The sequence below is a fragment of the Palaemon carinicauda genome, chromosome 37, assembly GCF_036898095.1.
Source record: "Palaemon carinicauda isolate YSFRI2023 chromosome 37, ASM3689809v2, whole genome shotgun sequence".
Lineage (NCBI taxonomy): Eukaryota > Metazoa > Arthropoda > Malacostraca > Decapoda > Palaemonidae > Palaemon > Palaemon carinicauda.
Genome location: NC_090761.1, coordinates 58,421,659 through 58,431,658, shown reverse-complemented (window position 1 = coordinate 58,431,658; position 10,000 = coordinate 58,421,659).

Genomic DNA, 10,000 nt, shown 5'->3' with positions numbered 1-10,000 from the left:
AAGAGAATCCCAAAGGCGTAATGGAAGCTGTGCTTTTCCAAATAGGAAAAAGAACATTTTCTACAATACCCAAGTAGAAGAGAATCCCAAAGGCGTAATGGAAGCTGTGCTTTTCCAAATAGGAAAAAGAACATTTTCTACAATACCCAAGTAGAAGAGAATCCCAAAGGCGTAATGGAAGCTGTGCTTTTCCTAATAGGAAAAAGAACATTTTCTACAATACCCAAGTAGAAGAGAATCCCAAAGGCGTAATGGAAGCTGTGCTTTTCCAAATAGGAAAAAGAACATTTTCTACAATACCCAAGTAGAAGAGAATCCCAAAGGCGTAATGGAAGCTGTGCTTTTCCAAATAGGAAAAAGAACATTTTCTACAATACCCAAGTAGAAGAGAATCCCAAAGGCGTAATGGAAGCTGTGCTTTTCCTAATAGGAAAAAGAACATTTTCTACAATACCCAAGTAGAAGAGAATCCCAAAGGCGTAATGGAAGCTGTGCTTTTCCAAATAGGAAAAAGAACATTTTCTACAATACCCAAGTAGAAGAGAATCCCAAAGGCGTAATGGAAGCTGTGCTTTTCCTAATAGGAAAAAGAACATTTTCTACAATACCCAAGTAGAAGAGAATCCCAAAGGCGTAATGGAAGCTGTGCTTTTCCTAATAGGAAAAAGAACATTTTCTACAATACCCAAGTAGAAGAGAATCCCAAAGGCGTAATGGAAGCTGTGCTTTTCCAAATAGGAAAAAGAACATTTTCTACAATACCCAAGTAGAAGAGAATCCCAAAGGCGTAATGGAAGCTGTGCTTTTCCAAATGAAAAAAATATTCTCTCCATTACCTTGTTTAGTAGAAGAGAAAACCAAAGGCGTAATGAAAGCTGTACTTTTCCAAATAAAAAAGAAAATACATTCTCTTCATTACCTTTCTATATAGAAGAGAAACACAAAGTTGTAACGTAAGGCCATATTTTCCAATACAAAAAAATTAATATAATCTATATTACCTTGTTTAGTAGAAGAGAAAAGAAAAGGAGTAATAGAAGCTATTCATTTCCAAATAGAAAAGAAAATATATTCTCTTCATTACCTTTCTGAGTAGAAGAGAAACACAAAGTTGTAACAGGCTGTACATTTAAAAAAAAAAAAGAAAAAAAAGGAAATATACATTATCTCCATTACCTTGTTTAGTAGAAGAGACAACAAAAGGAGTAATGGAAGCTGTACATTTCCAAATAAAAAAAAACAAAAAAAACATTATCTCCATTACCTTGTTTAGTACAAGAGACAACAAAAGGAGTAATGGAAGCTGTACATTTCCAAAAAAAAAAAAAAAAAAAAAACAAACATTATCTCCATTACCTTTTGTCCCTCTCGGACGAGTAAAGTGAAAAATAAAGAAAGACAACATTAAGATAAGAAAAGAGGAACATCAGGAGTCTTCTTCTCTGCTTCGTTATGAAGTGGTCGTTCGTGGAGCAACCAACAGGGAGTAATGTTTATGAATAAGGAGGTTCATTAGGCCTATGCTCTTTGACGGCTGTTTTTAGGCCTCTCTCGCTGCTCGTTTTAGCACGGCAACTCTGATAATGTTTGTCTTGATTGCCTTTTTCTTTACGGCTTTTCTCGAGTTAACCTTTTTTATTACTACTATTTTTTTTTTTTCAATTAAGCTTTGGCCAAGTTTATTCACCTTCTTGTTCTGCTGTTGTTATTTACTAGGTGTTCTTTACCAGTCTTTCGGGTTGATATCTTTATTCAGTAAGGTGTTTGAGTTTTTATTTACATACTGATAGGAAAGAGTTTCAAAAATTTCTATTCTATACTTGACGGCTTATTGTAATATACATACATAGATCAAACACTTTGTATATATATATATATATATATATATATATATATATATATATGTATATATATATATGTATATATATATGTATGTATATATATATATATATATATATATGTGTGTGTGTGTGTATATATATATAGATATATATGTATAAATATATACATATCTATATACGTATATATATGTATGCATACAAATATATGCACATACTTGTATATATACTATTATTATTATTATTATTATTGTTATTATCATCAATAGCCAAGCTACAACCCTAGTTGGAAAAGCAAGATGCTATAAGCCCAAGAGCTCCAATAGGGAAAAATAGCCCAGTGAGGAAAGGAAATAAGGAAATAAATAAATGATGAGAACAAATTAACAATAAATCATTCTAAAAACAGTAACAACGTCAAAACAAATATGTCATATATAAACTATTAACAACGTCAAAAACAGATATTTCATATATAAACTATAAAAAGACTCATGTCAGCCTGATCAGCATGAAAACATTTGCTCCAACTTTGAACTTTCGAAGTTCTACTGATTCAACTATCCGATTAGGAAGATCATTCCACAACTTGGTAACAGCTGAAATAAAACTTCTAGAATACTGAGTAGTATTGAGCCTCATGATGGAGAAGGCCTGGCTATTAGAATTAACTGTCTGCCTAGTATTACAAACAGGATAGAATTGTCCAGGGAGATCTGAATGTAAAGGATTGTAAGAGTTATGAAAAATCTTATGCAACATGCATAATGAACTAATTGAACGACGGTGCCAAAGATTAATATCTAGATCAGGAATAAGAAATTTAATAGACCGTAAGTTTTTGTTCAACAAATTAAGATGAGAATCAGCATCTGAAGACCAGACAGGAGAACAATACCCAAAACAAGGTAGAATGAAAGAATTAAAACTCTTCTTCAGAATAGATTGATCAGCGAAAATCTTAAAAGACTTTCTCAATAAGTAAATTTTTTGTGCAATTGAAGAAGACACAGACCTAATGTGTTTCTCAAAAGTAAATTTGCTGTAGAGAATCACACCTAAAATTTTAAGGGTCATACAAAGTTAAAGAAAAAAATCAATACTGAGATCCGGATGTTGAGGAGCCACTGTCCTTGACCTACTTACAATCATACTTTGAGTTTTATTAGGATTCAACTTCATACCCCATAATTTGCACCATGCACTAATTTTAGCTAAATCTCTATTAAGGGATTCACCAACCCCAGATGTACATTCAGGGGATGGAATTGATGCAAAGAGATTAGCATCATCTGCATATGCAACAAGTAATTATGTAAGTATGTATGTACGTATGTACACAGGCATATCTATGCATATGTATGTATGTGTATATATGCTAGTATTACGAACGGACAGTAAATAACAGTATGAGTTAAAAGGTTTAAACTATCATACAATATCAGTAAGAAGCATTGTTTTTTTTGTTTATCTTGTTAAAACCAAATAGTGTGACTTATAAAAAAAAAAAAAAAAAAAGGGTTTTATTTCTCTTAATATGGTAATTAAAAAATATCGATTTAATCTTAAAAATAGTAAGTGAAACAGCCTATATTTATGATTATTATCATTATTATTATTATTATTATTATTATTATTATTATTATTATTATTATTACTATTATTATTATTATTATTATTATTATTATTACTAGTCAAGCTACAACCCTAGTAGGAAAAGCAAGGGCACCAACAAGGAAAAATAAACCAGTGAGGAAAGGAAATAAGGAAATAAATAAACGATAGTAGAAATAATAAACAATTCAAATAAAATATTCTAAAAACAGTAACAGCAACAAAACAGTTATTTCAAACATAAACTAGGAAAATACTTGTCAGCCTGTTCAACTTAAAAAAACATTTGTTGCAAGTTTGAACTTTTGAAGTTCCACCGATTCAACTCTCCGATTAGGAAGATCACTCCACAACTTGGTCATAGTTGGAATAAAACTTCTAGAATACTGTGTAGTATTGATCCTCGTGATAGAGAAGGCCTAACTATTAGAATTAACTGCATGCTTAGTATTACGTACAGGATGGAACTGTCCGGGAAGATCTGAATGCTAAGGATGGTTGGAATTATGAAAAATCTTATGCAACATGCATAACGAACTTTTTAAATGACGGTGCCAGCGATTAACATCTAGATCAGGAATAAAAATTTAATAGACCGTAAGTTCCTGTTCAACAAATTAAGATGAGAATCCGCAGCTGAAAACCAGACAGGCGAACAATCCTCGAAACAAGGTAGCAGTTGAAGAAGACACCGACCTAATCTATTTCTCAAAACTAAATTTGCTGCCAAGAATAATACATAAAACATTAAAAGTCATACATAAACATTATCAATGCTGAGATCTGGATGTTGAGGAGCCACTGTCCTTAACCTACTTACAAACAATCATACTTTGAGTTTTGTTAGGATACAACTTCATGCCCCATAACATGCAACATGCACTAATTTTAGCTAGATCTCTATTAAGGGATTCAGCAACCCCAGATCTACATTAAGGAGATGGAATTGATGCAAAAAGAGTAGCATCATCTGCATATGCAACAAGCTTGTTTTCCAGATCAAACCACATGCCATGTGTATATAGTATGAAAGGTAATGGGTCAAGAGCACTACCCTGAGGAACACCAGATATCAAATTCCTATACTCACTATGGTGCCCATCAGCAACAATTCTTTGCGATCAATTATATAAAAATTCAATTATGATGCTAAGAAACGACCCATCTGTTTGAGTTTGAAAACGGGGGCCTAATCATTAACACGGTCAAAAACAGCACTAAAATCAAGGCCAATCATAAGAAATTCCTGACCACAATCAAGGTATTTCTATACAGCATTGGAGATTGTAAGAAGGGTATCACATGCTCCAAGACCTTTACAAAAAGCAAATTGCAAACTAGGGAACAGATGATTACCTTCAGCATACCTATTAAGACGTTTTGCCATAAGGCGTTAAAAAACTTTCGATAATATGGGAGTTATGTAAATTGGACGGTAATCAATTAGTTGACTAGGTCAGCTAGATACCTAACTTTTTATGATTTCCTTAAAATTAAAAGCATGATTAATAAAAAAAATTAATTTATAATTAATTCAGATTTTATATTTCTTGTGGTATCAGGACATGCACCTAACATTTCAGTTGATGGTCAGTAACCTTTTCAGTTGTTGGTCAGTGACCTTTCCAGTTGTTGGTCAATGACCTTTTTAAGAATGCCGGGCTATATCCCCTATTCCCCAGTCGACATTTCTTTCACTAATTATGCATTCTCGAGGTCGTTTCTGTATCGCTATTTCTCTCCCTCTTATTATCGGCTGCCTTTGCACGAGATATGAGCTGTGCAGCTCACACACACACATACACATACACAACAAGAACAAACAGAGCCGTTTCTATTCCAGTGCAGGACAAAGGCCTCAGAGATGCCCTTATTTATGTCTGGAGGTTTGGCTAGTTTTCATCATGACGATGGCCGCTGCGGATTGGTGATTGGTTATGGTAGGAGAATTTTGTTTGATCGTTCATAGCGATCCAACATAGTATGGGTGGCCCCGACTATTCAGACTTTGCTAATCATGACGATACGCAAACGCTTTCACCTCGTTAGGGTATCCCACTCAGAAAGGATATATATATATATATATATATATATATATATATATATATATATATATATATTTATATATATATATATATATATATATATATTTATATATATATATATATATATATATATATATATATATATATATATATATATATATATATATATATATATATGTACAGAGGCTATGGCACTACCCAAGACTAGAGAACAATAGTTTGATTTTGGAGTGTCCTCCTAGAAGAGCTGCTTACCATTAAAGAGTCTCTTCTACCCTTACCAAGAGGAAAGTAGCCACTGAACCATTGCATTGCAGTAGTTAACCTCTTGGGTGAAGAAGAATTGTTTGGTAATCTCTGTGTTGTCAGGTGTAAGAGGACAGAGGAGAACTATAAATAATAAATTATTCAACAACATGATAAATTTTCATAAGATAATTAGCGTACGCGCCCTATCAAAATATCTATCCAAATATTTAGATAGATATGCGCACACACAAACCCCATTTTCACCAGGGTATGATTACTCCCTCTCCCCACCTCCGAAGGACGTGGGGAGAGGGAGTGACTGGAAATATATACTGTGTATATATATATATATATATATATATATATATATATATATATATATATATATATATATATATATATATATATACGTAGTAGGTTGGCCAGGGCACCAGCTGCCCGTTGAGATACTGCCGCTAGAGAGTTAGGGGGTCCTTTGACTGGCCAGACTGTACTACATTGGATCCTTCTCTCTGGTTATGGTACTTTCCCTTTCCCAACAAAGACGCCGAATAGTGAAGCCTATTCTTTACAGGTTCCCCTCTGTCCTCATACATCTGACAACACTGAGATGACCAAACAATTCTTCTTCACCTAAGGGGTTAACTACTGCACTGTAATTGTTCAGTGGCTACTTTCCTCTTGGTAAGGGTAGAAGAGACTCTTTAGCTATGGTAAGCAGCTCTTCTAGGAGAAGGACACTCCAAAATCAAACCATTGTTCTCTAGTCTTGGGTAGCGCTACAGCCTCTGTACCATGGTCTTCCACTGTCTTGTTTTAGAGTTCTCTTGCTTGAGGATACACTTGGGCAAACTATTCTATCTAGTTTTTCTTCCTCCTGTTTTGTTGAATTTTTTGTAGTTTATATGGGAAATGTTTATTTTAATGTTGTCACGATTCTTAAAATATTTCATTTTTCCTTATTTCCTTTCCTCACTGGGCTATTTTTCCTGTTGGGGGCCCTGGGCTTATAACATCCTGCTTTTCCAACTAGGGTTGTAGGTTATCATTTAATAATAATAATAACAATATATATATATATATATATATATATATATATATGTATATATATATATATATATATATATATATATATATATATATATATATATATATATATATATATATATATATATATATATATTATATAATCTCCTACACCCTTTGACGCAAAGGGCCTCTATCTTGAGCTTTTAAATTAATACTTCTCCAACCAGCATCTCTTCACCATATTTATGTATATATATACATATATATATGTATATATATATGGATATATATATATATATATATATATATATATATATATATATATACTGTATATATATATATATATATATATATGTGTGTGTGTGTGTGTGTGTATGTGTATACCTATTTGTATACAATACAAATAGGTAGATAGATAGATACCAAGACGCCTACCTGGCCCGGGATAAATTTCGGAAACGTTGAATATTTAAAATAAATGTCGGAATACCAAGTAAAGACTTCGCCTGCAAATTCTCTTTCGAATATATATGCATTCATGTAATTTTTATGATGAATATGCAACGACTTAATTAGGACACTGCAATTTTGTTACAGGTTTGTTTCTTTCCTTGCTCCAAATGTAAGTTGGAGAAGATTCAATTACTACTACTATTATTATTGATGCTTACAATAACAATAATAATTATATTGATAATGATAGTAATATTAACAATGATAATAACTAAAAAAAACGATAATAATCATAATTATTATAATAAAAATAATGATGATAACAATAATAATAATAATAATAATAATAATAATAATAATAATAATGATAATAATAATAATAATGATAAAAATTATAATAACAAATATAATCATATAACAATAATAGTAATATTAACAATCATTTCAACCACAATAATAACAACAAATACTACTACTACTACTACTACTACTACTACTATTAATAATAAAAATAATAATAATTACAATGATATTAATAAAAACAACAGCAACAACAAAACAATAAAAAATCCACCACCACCACCAATAACAACAGCGGAATATTAATAATAATAATAATAATAATAATAATAATAATAATAATAATAATAATAATAATAATAATAATAATAATAACGTAACAGCAATAAGGCATCAGAAAACGCATGACATACATAATAAAAGTGGCATGAGGCAGCATCCAGAAAAAAAAAGAAAAAAAAAAGAAAATGCCAACGACATCGAAAGCTTAATGAACTGAAATTGCTCCACAAAAATCTAATTCCCAGAGGAAACAGCGCAGTAATTCCAAATACTTTGGCGAGAGCAGCGCCAACATATTTATAGCGGCAGAGTCTGTCATTTCCATTTCCTAAATTACGACCGTACTTGGAATTCAGTTCAAAGTGTATTTGCCTATTAGACCATTGCCAGGCAATAACATATGCTCTCTTCTTCCAGCAAGCACATACTTGAGAAACGGTAAAGTGGTCCTTGAGAGAGAGAGAGAGAGAGAGAGAGAGAGAGAGAGAGAGAGAGAGAGAGAGAGAGAGAGAGAGAGAGAGAGAGAGAGACTCTGGGAATGCTTTCAAAGGGGAAAAACCTAATGTTTGCAAGCATTTGATAGCTATGATTACATGAGAAAGTGGAGTAGGCTGTCGGTGGAAAATTGAGATTTTCTTCTGACATTTTAAACAAATATTTATAATCATAAAGCTACGTATCTCTCTTTGGATAGGTTTTTTATTTTTTTATTTTTTTTTTTTTTTTAATATCACCATTCATCTGACTTTTTAACAAATATTTGTGATAAATTTATGGTTATAAAGCTATGCATCCCTTTTTGATTATTTTTCCCGTTTTTTTTTATTTTTCATAATATCGCTTGTACTTTTAATTAAAAAATGAATAATGACAGTAACATCAATGGAATAAATAAACAAACAGTAACACATACACGAACGAACGCACATATACACAAATACAGTTTATAGATATAAACCCATATATCTTTTTAATGATATCGATAGTACTTCGAATTAATAAATTAATAATAAAAGAAACAACCATGTAACAATTAAACAAACAGTAACACGCATAGACTAACAAACGAACAATGACGATTTATAGATTAGATATAAAAACTTTTTTCTTTTTCCATTTTTTATTTGTTTTATAATAATATCGGTAGTAAATAGATTTAACAAATATGAATGATAATAACAAAAATGTAACCATTAACAAACAGTAACACATACAGACTAACGCACAAACAAATAACAAATATGGTTTATAAATATAAACCCTTTTTCATTTTTATTTTTTTTTGTGATGTTATCAACATTTCTTGGAATTAAGAAAATAATAATAGTAACAACCATAGAACAATTAAAGAAGGAGTAACACATTTAGACTAAAGCACACAAAAAAAAAAAATAAATAAAATAAAAAAATAAAATAATCTTCCTATACATGGATACATTTAAAACTTTACTTAAAATCCATATTTCCTCTTTATGGAAAGTGCTACAAAGCACAATAATCAGCGCTGACGAAAGACCTTTCCGATTTCACGGCGTGAGGCAAAACACCGTGATGCCGTGCATAAAGAGGTAAAAATACTCGTGATCAATAGTGTTTCGAGAATGTAAACATAAGCTTAACACGAGTAAAACCTCCTCAACAGGGGGTTGCTGGGTTATCCAAACACGGTAAAATGACCAAAGGTACAGGATCGACCTTCCTTTACATGGAAACACTGATAAAAATTGGCCGTAATAAAACGGTAAAAATCCAGGGATAAATGTTGCCAGGCATTTACCGTTAAAAAAATGGATATATTGACGTTACGGAGTGATATTACGGTCAACAACTTGTAAAAGATAGTAAAAAAGTAGGGTAATATAACGGTCGGCTGTATTTTATTACGGCTAATTTCCGATTTTTTTTTTTTTTTTTAAACACAGTAGATCGAAAGGCGTTCATTAACGTATAAAATTAAAAAGATACATCAGCAGAGTTTGCATACAACGAGACTTGAATTATTATTCATTACAGATCGACAGGAGACCAGACATTGTCACCACACTCACCAACTATTCAATATCCGTTCATCCAACCACGAAAAACTTCAAACATATCATTTATATTTCCCTGTCTAGAATTGGCTTTACATATCCATTTCCCTGTATTTTACCGAAATACGGCTGAGAACAGTATATTTTTACGGAGAAT